The 14,924-nt window shown below is 40.6% G+C and overlaps 1 long non-coding RNA gene across 1 annotated transcript; it reads left to right on the forward strand.

Annotated features, from left to right (window-relative positions):
- Positions 1–2,284: 2,284 nt before the first annotated feature.
- Positions 2,285–5,790, forward strand: LOC105346258 (uncharacterized). The gene is made up of 2 exons (XR_010713772.1): positions 2,285–2,428; positions 5,206–5,790. It is a non-coding gene; the product is annotated as an uncharacterized lncRNA (long non-coding RNA).
- The last annotated feature ends 9,134 nt before the right edge of the window (positions 5,791–14,924 follow it).

The following is a 14,924-nucleotide window of genomic DNA, read 5'->3' on the forward strand; positions in this document are numbered from 1 at the left end:
AGGTGAGATTTGAAATCTTTGAAAATATTTAGTAATACAGCTTGATCGCTAGTATTTCTTAGATGTCTGGTACATTCTCCTTTAATTAGGCCCTTGAAGACTAATGGGCTATGAGCGCTTTGTCTGTGCAGGTATTGGAAGCTGTTAGTAGGTTTGATATATGAGTGAATATCTAATCGCTTGCTATCTGAGAATCTTGTTCCTTTGTATATGGTCGTGTCTGGTGTGAGATATTTCATAAGTAAATCTCAGATATTTATGACAAGAGTTCCCTATGTCAAAAAATTCTGTAATTTCATCCGGGCTTCCATTAAATAGAATAAATCCGTCTTCTCTATATCTGCCGTGATATATAAGTTTGTCGGCATGTTGAATTTAGATATTACATCATCAGTTATGTCTTTCATACGTATATCTGTAATTTCTGGTGACTGGCGTGCCCCCATCGCCGCGCCTATACATGTAATTTGTTTGTAATATTTTCCGTTAAATTCGAAAAAATTATTTTCAAGTATGCATCTGAGAAAAAAGATTAGATCAGAACTGCAAGGTCGAAATAATTCTAGACTGGAATTGTCTGCTAAAAATGCTTTCTCGACAGAAAAATTATAGACCCACAGCATATAATAATAGACCCACAGCATATAGTAATAGAACCAAAGCATAAAATAATAGATCCACAGCATATAATAATAGACCCACAGCATATAATTATAGAACCACAGCATATAATAATAGAACCACAGCATATAATTATAGAACCACAGCATATAAATATAAATTATAGACCCACAGCATATAATAATAGACCCACAGCATATAATTATAGAACCACAACATATAATTATAGAACCACAGCATATAATAATAGACCCACAGCATATAATAAAATCACCTAACATAAGACAGCTATGGCGTTCCATACTTTACTGTAGCACTTTCGTCTCTCGCTTCTTTGCCGTGCAATATAACTCATTTTTTGTTATCGCAAAATCAACATTAATAAATTGATTAATACTCATTGTGTTGTGGGACTAAAAAAAAATTATGAAGATATCTACTCATTTCAGAAAGTTATGAGCGATTTTTAAACACCACGGTGTACACGGTGGCCACTGATTTATGAAAATATGATCAAAGTTATACTGTATGCATTTACACGGTGTTTTGATATTCAGTGATTTTTTGGTTTTAAATTGACAAGTGATGTATGAAAATGTATAAAATGACGCAAATTAATTAATATCATGTGGACCCCAGAAATTATGTCGGCCAAAAATTCAATGACCCTGCCTCTGGGGGGTGGGGTAGAGAAAACGTCATTATTTCATACAATTTATGAAAATGGTGAGAACCTTTGTCCAAAATAGCATGGTATTGTTCTAATCTAACTAACATGAGTGATACATCTCAGCTGTTTTCCGCCTTCGTATCAATATTTCTCAATTTTGGACATAAATTGAGCATTTCTTACTGTAACACAAGGGCCTAAACAACCGATTTTATTTGATATTCACACCCCGTAGAATATTTTGTTGTTTACGACGATGAATACTACATCGTATTTGATCTGCTAAAAACACCTGCACCTGCAGCTGCAAGGCGAAAGTGTGAAGATGAAGATAAAGAAACCGAAACTATGACGACGATTTCATGGAAACGGAATTCAATTTTTGAAATCAATCTGGGTCTTTCCACTAATCAAGTGCGCATGTCTGCGCGCAATAAACCCAAGCCTTTTTGAATAAATACCTCCTCGTGTCCAACAACCATCAAAACATCCACGGGTAGAAGGTATTATACACTTCTTTTCAATATATATTCAAGTAAATTTCTTCCGTTTAGTAATTGTACATTCAAATCATTTAATAATTTAGCTGTAGTAATTACTGAAATTTTTTGGTTTTATTTAAAAAAAATAGAATAAAGAAATTGTAAATAGTTTAAATTTTAAATAGTTTCATTGCCTTAATTTATTTTTCAGCATTGAACAAAATGGACGCCTCTAAATTTATCCGAATTGGTTTGGTGCTGACCATTTGTGCTTTTATATTTCAACTTATTGGTTTAGCGTCTCCGTATTGGACATTTGCCGAATCCGAAGGATATAAAGGATACCTTGGCTTATGGAAATTCTGCATTTATAGCAAAGTGTTGGATACAAGTAAATGCACTGATTGGCCGCTGATACCAGGTACTTAACAAATTTCATTAATTTGATATGTTTATCACCATTTCTATCTTATAAGACCAGAAAAAAGAAACAATCTTTTGTTTTTGGCAAATTGGTTAGAAGCTGTAAGAGCCACGAGTATACTAGGATCGCTCTTAGTGTTAGCTGCTATTGTAATGTTAATTCTGAGAATGTTTGTCATGCAAGATAGGAATCCAGTCTTGTTTGCGGCAATAGGAACTACTTTTGTTGGAGGTAAGAGTTATATTTATTGCACTTGTTGGTAAAAAATGTTCATTCATATTATAATCATCTTCGCTAGCCAAGGGTTTTCGGTCCACTTTGCTCCCCATAAACCCTTGGCGGATTTCATTACGAAAACTCGGTGACAAGATCTGTTTTATGATTAGCTGCAGCTGCGAGTAGCTGATCCAATCGCAGTGCTTGTAAATATAAACTTTAAAAGAAAACACATGTGTGATCTTTGGTAAAACATTCGGTGCTTTTAACAAATTGAGACACAAGTTCTCGAATACAGTGCCTCCCAACGATGATCTAACCAGATCGTTTTAAAAACCTATAAATTTTACTGGGATTGACCATAGTTCTACAAACTTGTCAAGGCCCGCGTGATAGCATGGGAAGTAAACATGGCGAATGTAGAAGTTGCCTATCTCGTTAGTATACACGTTCCTGCTTATGGTTATTGCTTTTAAAGGTTCAGTGAGCTCTGTTTTATTTAATTTCTTTGGTCCGCAATATTCACGACAACGATACCTGATTTTATGGCATGAAAGCTTTCATATAAATCGGCGACTTTTTCACTCCCGGTACAGGTCCTTACAAAACACTATGAATAAAACATTCCGTGCTTTCCCTAGGTTATAACTTAATTCGTATTTAATAGCATCGTTAATTATGTTCCGATATTCGGTAGTCAACATGTTTTCAAGTTGTATTAATGCCGTAGTGTGTATATAACCTGTTGTTTAATTCGATTAAAATGTAAAAATGCAAGGGGCGCAACTCAAGTTGCTCGCTAGATAGCGCCACCACGTCACCGAGTTTTCGTAATGAAATCCGCCAAGGGTTTATGGGGAGCAGAGTGGACCGAAAACCCTTGGCTAGCGAAGATGTATTATAATATACATGTAGATAATATAATTGATCAGAATTTAAAGTAAAATTGTAACAGAATAAAACTATCTTTTAAAAACATATCATTGAGGATACCATTACTGTATAGGGTACAAGGTACACAAGTAGCAGGTCCTATTATCATTGAGGATACCATTACTGTATAGGGTACAAGGTACACAAGTAGCAGGTCCTATTATCATTGAGGATACCATTACTGTATAGGGTACAAGGTACACAAGTAGCAGGTCCTATTATCATTGAGGATACCATTACTGTATAGGGTACAAGGTACACAAGTAGCAGGTCCTATTATCATTAAGGATACCATTACTGTATAGGGTACAAGGTACACAAGTAGCAGGTCCTATTATCATTGAGGATACCATCACTGTATAGGGTACAAGGTACACAAGTAGCAGGTCCTATTATCATTGAGGATACCATTACTGTATAGGGTACAAGGTACACAAGTAGCAGGTCCTATTATCATTGAGGATACCATTACTGTATAGGGTACAAGGTACACAAGTAGCAGGTCCTATTATCATTGAGGATACCATTACTGTATAGGGTACAAGGTACACAAGTAGCAGGTCCTATTATCATTGAGGATACCATTACTGTATAGGGTACAAGGTACACAAGTAGCAGGTCCTATTATCATTAAGGATACCATTACTGTATAGGGTACAAGGTACACAAGTAGCAGGTCCTATTATCATTAAGGATACCATTACTGTATAGGGTACAAGGTACACAAGTAGCAGGTCCTATTATCATTAAGGATACCATTACTGTATAGGGTACAAGGTACACAAGTAGCAGGTCCTATTATCATTGAGGATACCATTACTGTATAGGGTACAAGGTACACAAGTAGCAGGTCCTATTATCATTAAGGATACCATTACTGTATAGGGTACAAGGTACACAAGTAGCAGGTCCTATTATCATTAAGGATACCATCACTGTATAGGGTACAAGGTACACAAGTAGCAGGTCCTATTATCATTGAGGTTACCATCACTGTATAGGGTACAAGGTACACAAGTAGCAGGTCCTATTATCGTTAAGGTTACCATCACTGTATAGGGTACAAGGTACACAAGTAGCAGGTCCTATTATCGTTAAGGATACCATTACTGTATAGGGTACAAGGTACACAAGTAGCAGGTCCTATTATCATTAAGGATACCATTACTGTATAGGGTACAAGGTACACAAGTAGCAGGTCCTATTATCATTAAGGATACCATTACTGTATAGGGTACAAGGTACACAAGTAGCAGGTCCTATTATCATTGAGGATACCATTACTGTATAGGGTACAAGGTACACAAGTAGCAGGTCCTATTATCATTAAGGATACCATCACTGTATAGGGTACAAGGTACACAAGTAGCAGGTCCTATTATCATTAAGGATACCATCACTGTATAGGGTACAAGGTACACAAGTAGCAGGTCCTATTATCGTTAAGGATACCATCACTGTATAGGGTACAAGGTACACAAGTAGCAGGTCCTATTATCATTAAGGATACCATTACTGTATAGGGTACAAGGTACACAAGTAGCAGGTCCTATTATCATTAAGGATACCATTACTGTATAGGGTACAAGGTACACAAGTAGCAGGTCCTATTATCATTAAGGATACCATTACTGTATAGGGTACAAGGTACACAAGTAGCAGGTCCTATTATCCAAAAAAGTAACAATTTAAAAAAAAAATGCCGCGCGATGTTTCAAATCAATACCACACCAACCCCTAAGGAAAACGGGGGCAATCGTGCATGAATATAGTCAGAACTGCTTGTTTGAAAATCAATACTCAGGTAGTTTTACAAAATATTCATCATATTTGTAAAGGTTTGTTTGCATTTTTTGCAGCAATTTCCATATTGATTTCAATTGCTGTTTACGCCTCAAAAGGGGATGAGTTGTCTAAGGAGGATGCGGTAATCCAGGGAGCCTCAGCCGATTACCATTTTGCCTTTGCCTTTTGTATATTAGCAATGTTAGCAGCGCTTGGTGCGGGAGCAATCATGATGATCGAAGTAGTAAAAGCTTAAACAGCTGTTAAAACTTTTTTAGTTTAAGTATCATAATTGCCGACAGATTCCTTATTCAGAAATTTATGTTATTAAAAAACTGCAAATATTTAGAATATGAAAGAGAATGGAAAGCAATATTACATAGAACTTATGAATTATAAACCCAAAATCTACTATAGTTATTACTAGAAGTAAAATATACATAGCTGATTTATGTTTGATGTACATGATGTGATTGCCTGTCTGTCTGTCTTTTTTTCTCTCTCTTTTTACTTTCTCTATCATATATAACTCTTTTGCATAATATTATGCTATATATTAATTTTTCTTGTACCATGTATGTAAAATTGTAAAAGAGTTTCAATAAAATGTTTCAAAAAAAAACTGTGTAATCAACGTGATTAAAAAGTCATATATCTTATATTTTTTGTGGTTATGTCTTCTTTTTCGTATTATACACTTAATTATGTTGTGATCAGTATTACTGTGATGAATTCTACAATGTACTGATCAAGTGAACTACCCCCTTACTGTGAAGATCTGATAATATAATTTTATATTTACATCCGCTCAGAATACAACCTGATTTCGTTTCATTCTTCTATTGAAACTAACAGGGCTTAACTCTACACATTTTAGTTCTAACCAGTTTATCGATCGATGGAAGGTAAAAACAACCTTGCAAAATTACGGACTTCACAAACTGATGTGTTTGATCACTTCAATCATTTGTCTACAAAGAAAAATGTAACTATTTAAGCATTTATATAAATGTTTTCTTTTTAAATTTATGCAGGGTACAAAATACCTTCATGAATCACCAAAGACAGCATTTTATTGTTTAAATATTTAAGAGGCTGTTAAACATTTTTTTTAAATTGATCTAATGTAATATAAAACAAACGCTCTATTTTGTAATAAATTCATTTTTCATTTTTACCAAAGAACTGCAAAGATTGATATAAAATTTTCTCAGTGAGGAAATTTATGGCGGGTAATCGTGTTCAAAAATCCAGACATGTAAACTTGTAAATCCGAATATGTACTCGTGTTGGTGTGTCTAAGTATGAATATGTGTAATTCTGTTCGTGTAACCTATAAAACCCGGGGATAAACACTTTAGAGTTGACCCCGCAGGCCTTCGATCTAATTTTCCCTACAGATGCCAGCTGCATGCAGCTGTAAAATATGGTGTTCCGATGGGGCCACTTCTACCTTCGCACTTTCGCCTTTTGGTCGAAGATGCGAGAGTGCGAAGTTGCAAAGGCGAAAGTGCTAGAGTGCGACGGCAAAGGAGCGAAAGTGCGAAGATGCGACGGCGAAGCGCGAAGATGCGATGGCGAAAATACGAAGGTGCGAAGGCGAAGGAGCGATACTACTATCGCTCCTTCGCCTTCGCAACTTCGGACTTTCGCCTTCGCCTGTTTTGATAGTCTCGGTCGATTACGTAGAATTTATGGTGTTCCGATGGGGCCACTTCGACCTTCGCAATTTCGCCTTTAGGTCAAAGTGCAAAGTTGCGACGGCGAAGGAGCGAAAGTGCGAAGATGCGACGGCGAAGCGCGAAGATGCGACGGCGAAAGTGCGAAGGCGAAGAAACGATACTACTATCGCTCCTTCGGCATCACAACTTCGCACTCTCGCCTTTGCATCTTCGCGCTTTCGCCTTCACCTTTTTAAAATTGTGGAGTTCTCTATCGTTTAAGGTGGCTCTATACACCCACAGTTTATTCCAATTTTCAATAGAAGACCACAAAACATATACTTATCAAATATTAAAATGATGATAGGGATACTTTAGGTATTTTTAAAGAATTTTCAAATGTTTGTCATATGATGGATATTTCCTTCGGACACCTAAAAATAAATATAATACTTCTTAACATTCAAAAATTGTATTATTGCAATTTATTTTAGTATTTCTCCAAATCATAATTTTTCATATTGTTTTATTCTGTTGACAAATCATCTGAAAAAGCTGCTTGATGTTATAAGAATTATATTTTTAATAACTGTGACATAAAAAATTTGAATAAAAATCACTGCAAATAAATACAAAATATATTGGTATGAAAGTTCCTCAGGTAAGAGTTATCGTTCCTAAGTCCCAAGGCCCAAACATCTTGGTGACTTTTCATTTCTGAGTTAAAGAAAATTTCCTAAATATCACCACAGAATGATAAATACATGCATATTTCATTATAGGCCCATACAAGTGAATTTATTCGCTTTAATGCAAAACTAAGTCAAATAAATAAAGGGAAAAATTAACTAATCTATTAGGATTTATGTATCCCAACCTGATAGAAATGCAAAGCAACCCTCCCATCCCCTTATGATGGTTAGGAAGATCTGTCAATATTAATGTAGATTAAAGTATACACATGTATTATAATAAAAATACTTTCACCGGCTTAGAATTTTCTTTCCCAGTATTCAACCAAAAAATACGTTTTAGAAAATTTTGGAAAGTTAAGAATTTAATTGTCCTCAACGGGATTCGAACTCATGACCTCCAGGTTTGTAGTGAACCCGCTAACCCACTGAGCTACGCTGTAAGATATCTAAAATCGGAAAGAAACCATTAAAAAAATTATACTTGATTTCATTGTTTTTTACGATAAATAATACGACACAACGTGAAGGTGTCTTATTACTTGTAAGTTATGATTTTTCCAATTAACAAATTAAATCTAAGACTATTCATTTAACAAATTTTTTAAAAGAGCGGTCCAAATACAATTCGCCTCAGTTTAAATCAGCCAGAACCGGAATTGCATGCTTCCAGATTTACTTTTTTGCGTACTGCGTCATCAAAAGTGGTGTATAGAGCCACCTTAAAGACAATTTTAGCTGTATAAAAGGACATCTGAGGCAGACGAAGAACTTTTTAGAATTTATTTTCAACTCCATAATTTTTTCGGGGGGGGGGGGGGGGGGTCGATGGATAATTATATTTGTTGGGGGGGGGGGGGTTCCGAGAAATATTTTGGAGATTTTATTATATATAATTTATAAAATAAAATTTTCCGGAGGGATAGAATCCGGACCCTCTTCCCCCTTTACTGCATGTGTGAAGTTATTAATATTGAATTTTCCGTGGGGTGGACCCCCTCTCCCTCTTTTGATCCATACATGACCAAGGAGTGTCGCACAATGAAATTGGAATGTTACTGTGTTTGAATAACGGTAAACAGACAGCTGGTAGGTGACAGGAGTCTGGAAGTGCAAATGTATACATTATGGCGGACATTACATTTTATATGGAATATATAATGATTAGGCATACACATTAATATATATATAAACATTCATAGTAAGCACAATGGCCTAGCGCATGCGTACCAATAATATCCTGGAAAACCTTGGCGAGTTGGGTGCCTGCATCAAATGCTATGCAATCTACCAATACTGTCTGAATGCTACCAAAAAAGGTGGAGGCGAAAGTGCGAAGTTGCGAAGGCGGGAGTGCGAAGTTGCGAAGATTTAGCGTGAATGTAATGCGCATGCGCAAGATTGTAAAATGCAAAACATTCAGATGATTTCCGGATTTTTTAAAGGAATTTTTGTTAATTATTAATTAGCGAGGCTTGATTGAGAAAAAATAAAAACAACAAGAGGTCCATGGGCCACATCGCTCACCTGAACAGCAGTTCCTTGTGACATTCTATTTCGTAGCATATGCTTTTTTCTATATTAAACATTGAACCCCTTTATGGGGCCCCAGTATTGGTCCGAGGTTTATAGTTGGCTTTAACAACATAAATAGTAACATAGGAATGAAAATGTGCAGCACTGCGGCGGGACCGCACGTACACAGCCTGAAAAAATGAACGTAGAAGAGTTCCACATCAAGAGGAATAACTCTCAGACTGTACAGAACAACATCAAGAAAGATAACTCTTGGATCCACTACATTAGAGTTTACACAATTTGAGGATCCTTGCAAAGTAATCTCACAAACTGTAGCATTATAGTTCTAGAGAAAAACTTTTAAAGACATTTTCAATATATCTTTCTATGTTAAACTTTGAACCCTCTTGGGGCCCCAGTATTAGTCCAGTGCCAAAGCTTTATTTATTTGGAATCTACATTAATTAAGGATGCTTGCATAGTAATCCCACAGGCTGAAGCATTATAGTTTCCTAGAAAAAGATTTTTAAACATTTTCCTCTATATTTCTATGCTAAACTTTGAACACCTCTTGGGGCCCAGTATTACATCGAGGGTCACGGCTTTTATAATTCGAATCTATACTATTTGAGAATACGTACGTAGGTATCTGACTAATTGAAGCATTGTAGTTCTTGAGTAGCTGCAGGACTGTATCTCCTGGTCTGAAAAAATTCGGATAGACGACCTGGGAGCTACAGTGCCTCCCATAGTAAAAAACTGCAATTTACTGCGCACAAAAAATGCGCTAGATTTGGACACATTAATCTCATTTACCATCATATTCTGTACAAATATTTGATCCCAAAAAATTCCTCGGACATTTTACTACAGATATCGTCACTTCACTTGCCTCTGATATTCTTTTAAACACCATCAGCAGCCCTGTAAATTAAAAACCAAAGTCAAGCTAGCCAGCACTAACTCCAACGCACTAACAAAAATTTCATAAAAATTATCGGCTATTTTCAAGCGTTTTCCGATCCCGATGTAAAACAACTGAAATTAACAAATCGCCCTGCGCCCAAATTAGGACTTGTGCTCATTAGATGAGCCCGGATTCCTTGGGGGAGGGGTATTCCCTCGAGGATTCCGGTGCAAAATCAGGCACTAGTTACACCGTTTCTTGGCGCCAGTGCGCTGAGTACACCTTAAGTGAACAAATTATTTCTGTTATGAAGGGATCTAAACAAGGCGCTCTGCGCCCAAACTAGGACTTGTGCTCATTAGGTGAGCCCGGATTCATTGGGGGAGGGGTGTTCCCTCGAGGATTCCGGTTCCAAATCAGGCACTAGTTACACCGTTTCTTGGCGCCAGTGCGCTGAGTACACCTTAAGTGAACAAATTATTCCTCTTATGTAGGGATCTAAACAAGGCGCTCTGCGCCCAAACTAGGACTTGTGCTCATTAGGTAAGCCCATATTCATTGGGGGAGGGGTATTCCCTCGAGGATTCCGGTGCCAAATCAGGCACTAGTTACACCGTTTCTTGGCGCCAGTGCGCTGAGTAGACCTTAATGAACAAATTATTTCTGTTATGTAGGGATCTAAACAAGGCGCTCTGCGCCAAAACTAGGACTTGTGCTCATTAGGTGAGCCCGGATTCCTTGGAGGAGGGGTGTTCCCTCGAGGATTCCGGTTCCAAATCAGGCACTAGTTACACCGTTTCTTGGCGCCAGTGCGCTGAGTAGACCTTAAGTGAACAAATTATTCCTCTTATATAGGGATCTAAACAAGGCGCTCTGCGCCCAAACTAGGACTTGTGCTCATTAGGTGAGCCCGGATTCCTTGGGGGAGGGGTATTCCCTCGAGGATTCCGGTGCCAAATCAGGCACTAGTTACACCGTTTCTTGGCGCCAGTGCGCTGAGTACACCTTAATGAACAAATTATTTCTGTTATGTAGGGATCTAAACAAGGCGCTCTGCGCCCAAACTAGGACTTGTGCTCATTAGGTGAGCCCGGATTCATTGGGGGAGGGGTGTTCCCTCGAGGATTCCGGTGCCAAATCAGGCACTAGATACACCGTTTCTTGGCGCCAGTGCGCTGAGTACACCTTAAGTGAACAAATTATTTCTCTTATGTAGGGATCTAAACAAGGCGCTCTGCGCCCAAACTAGGACTTGTGCTCATTAGGTGAGCCCGGATTCCTTGGAGGAGGGGTATTCCCTCGAGGATTCCGGTGCCAAATCAGGCACTAGTTACACAGTTTCTTGGTGCCAGTGCGCTGAGTAGACCTAATTAATGAACAAATTATTTCTGTTATGTAGGGATCTAAACAAGGCTCTCTGCGCCCAAACTAGGACTTGTGCTCATTAGGTGAGCCCAGATTCCTTGGGGGAGGGGTGTTCCCTCGAGGATTCCGGTGCAAAATCAGGCACTAATTACACCGTTTCTTGGCGCCAGTGCGCTGAGTACACCTTAAGTGAACAAATTATTTCTGTTATGAAGGGATCTAAACAAGGCGCTCTGCGCCCAAACTAGGACTTGTGCTCATTAGGTGAGCCCGGATTCCTGGGGGGAGGGGTATTCCCTCGAGGATTCCGGTGCCAAATCAGGCACTAGTTACACCGTTTCTTGGCGCCAGTGCGCTGAGTACACCTTAAGCGAACAAATTATTCCTATTATGTAGCGATTTAAACAAGGCGCTCTGCGCCCAAACTAGGACTTGTGCTCATTAGGTGAGCCCGGATTCCTTGGGGGAGGGATATTCCCTCGAGGATTCCGGTGCCAAATCAGGCACTTGTTCAGAGTTTCTTGGCGCCAGTGCGCTGAGTACACCTTAAGTGAACAAATTATTCCTCTTATGTAGGGATCTAAACAAGGCGCTCTGCGCCCAAACTAGGACTTGTGCTCATTAGGTGAGCCCGGATTCCTTGGGGGAGGGGTATTCCCTCGAGGATTCCGGTGCCAAATCAGGCACTAGTTACACCGTTTCTTGGCGCCAGTGCGCTGAGTACACCTTAAGTGAACAAATTATTCCTCTTATGTAGGGATCTAAACAAGGTGCTCTGCGCCCAAACTAGGACTTGTGCTCATTAGGTGAGCCCGGATTCCTTGGGGGAGGGGTATTCCCTCGAGGATTCCGGTGCCAAATCAGGCACTAGTTACACCGTTTCTTGGCGCCAGTGCGCTGAGTACACCTTCAGTGAACAAATTATTCCTCTTATGTAGGGATCTAAACAAGGCGCTCTGCGCCCAAACTAGGACTTGTGCTCATTAGGTGAGCCCGGATTCCTTGGGGGAGGGGTATTCCCTCGAGGATTCCAGTGCCAAATCAGGCACTTGTTACACCGTTTCTTGGCGCCAGTGCGCTGAGTAGACCTTAATGAACAAATTATTTCTGTTATGTAGGGATCTAAACAAGGCGCTCTGCGCCCAAACTAGGACTTGTGCTCATTAGGTGAGCCCGGATTCCTTGGAGGAGGGGTGTTCCCTCGAGGATTCCGGTTCCAAATCAGGCACTAGTTACACCGTTTCTTGGCGCCAGTGCGCTGAGTAGACCTTAAGTGAACAAATTATTCCTCTTATATAGGGATCTAAACAAGGCGCTCTGCGCCCAAACTAGGACTTGTGCTCATTAGGTGAGCCCAGATTCCTTGGGGGAGGGGTATTCCCTCGAGGATTCCGGTGCCAAATCAGGCACTAGTTACACCGTTTCTTGGCGCCAGTGCGCTGAGTACACCTTAATGAACAAATTATTTCTGTTATGTAGGGATCTAAACAAGGCGCTCTGCGCCCAAACTAGGACTTGTGCTCATTAGGTGAGCCCGGATTCATTGGGGGAGGGGTGTTCCCTCGAGGATTCCGGTGCCAAATCAGGCACTAGTTACACCGTTTCTTGGCGCCAGTGCGCTGAGTACACCTTAAGTGAACAAATTATTTCTCTTATGTAGGGATCTAAACAAGGCGCTCTGCGCCCAAACTAGGACTTGTGCTCATTAGGTGAGCCCGGATTCCTTGGAGGAGGGGTATTCCCTCGAGGATTCCGGTGCCAAATCAGGCACTAGTTACACAGTTTCTTGGTGCCAGTGCGCTGAGTAGACCTAATTAATGAACAAATTATTTCTGTTATGTAGGGATCTAAACAAGGCTCTCTGCGCCCAAACTAGGACTTGTGCTCATTAGGTGAGCCCAGATTCCTTGGGGGAGGGGTGTTCCCTCGAGGATTCCGGTGCAAAATCAGGCACTAATTACACCGTTTCTTGGCGCCAGTGCGCTGAGTACACCTTAAGTGAACAAATTATTTCTGTTATGAAGGGATCTAAACAAGGCGCTCTGCGCCCAAACTAGGACTTGTGCTCATTAGGTGAGCCCGGATTCATTGGGGGAGGGGTATTCCCTCGAGGATTCCGGTGCCAAATCAGGCACTAGTTACACCGTTTCTTGGCGCCAGTGCGCTGAGTACACCTTAAGCGAACAAATTATTCCTATTATGTAGCGATTTAAACAAGGCGCTCTGCGCCCAAACTAGGACTTGTGCTCATTAGGTGAGCCCGGATTCCTTGGGGGAGGGATATTCCCTCGAGGATTCCGGTGCCAAATCAGGCACTTGTTCAGAGTTTCTTGGCGCCAGTGCGCTGAGTACACCTTAAGTGAACAAATTATTCCTCTTATGTAGGGATCTAAACAAGGCGCTCTGCGCCCAAACTAGGACTTGTGCTCATTAGGTGAGCCCGGATTCCTTGGGGGAGGGGTATTCCCTCGAGGATTCCGGTGCCAAATCAGGCACTAGTTACACCGTTTCTTGGCGCCAGTGCGCTGAGTACACCTTAAGTGAACAAATTATTCCTCTTATGTAGGGATCTAAACAAGGTGCTCTGCGCCCAAACTAGGACTTGTGCTCATTAGGTGAGCCCGGATTCCTTGGGGGAGGGGTATTCCCTCGAGGATTCCGGTGCCAAATCAGGCACTAGTTACACCGTTTCTTGGCGCCAGTGCGCTGAGTACACCTTCAGTGAACAAATTATTCCTCTTATGTAGGGATCTAAACAAGGCGCTCTGCGCCCAAACTAGGACTTGTGCTCATTAGGTGAGCCCGGATTCCTTGGGGGAGGGGTATTCCCTCGAGGATTCCGGTGCCAAATCAGGCACTTGTTACACCGTTTTTTGGCGCCAGTGTGCTGAGTAGACCTTCAGTGAACAAATTATTCCTCTTATGAAGGGATCTAAACAAGGCGCTCTGCGCCCAAACTAGGACTTGTGCTTATTAGGTGAACCCGGATTCCTTTGGAGAGGGGTATTCCCTCGAGGATTCCGGTGCCAAATCAGGCACTAGTTACACCGTTTCTTGGCGCCAGTGCGCTGAGTACACCTTCAGTGAACAAATTATTCCTCTTATGTAGGGATCTAAACAAGGCGCTCTGCGCCCAAACTAGGACTTGTGCTCATTAGGTGAGCCCGGATTCCTTGGGGGAGGGGTATTCCCTCGAGGATTCCGGTGCCAAATCAGGCACTTGTTCAGCGTTTCTTGGCGCCAGTGCGCTGAGTACACCTTAAGTGAACAAATTATTCCTCTTATGTAGGGATCTAAACAAGGCGCTCTGCGCCCAAACTAGGACTTGTGCTCATTAGGTGAGCCCGGATTCCTTGGGGGAGGGGTATTCCCTCGAGGATTCCGGTGCCAAATCAGGCACTAGTTACACAGTTTCTTGGCGCCAGTGCCCTGAGTACACCTTAATGAACAAATTATTTCTGTTATGTAGGGATCTAAACAAGGCGCTCTGCGCCCAAACTAGGACTTGTGCTCATTAGGTGAGCCCAGATTCCTTAGGGGAGGGGTGTTCCCTCGAAGATTCCGGTGCCAAATCAGGCACGAATTACACCGTTTCTTGGCGCCAGTGCGCTGAGTACACCTTATGTGAACAAATTATTTCTGTTATGAAG

The sequence above is a fragment of the Magallana gigas genome, chromosome 5 (genome assembly GCF_963853765.1).
Source record: "Magallana gigas chromosome 5, xbMagGiga1.1, whole genome shotgun sequence".
In the NCBI taxonomy this organism is placed as follows: domain Eukaryota; kingdom Metazoa; phylum Mollusca; class Bivalvia; order Ostreida; family Ostreidae; genus Magallana; species Magallana gigas.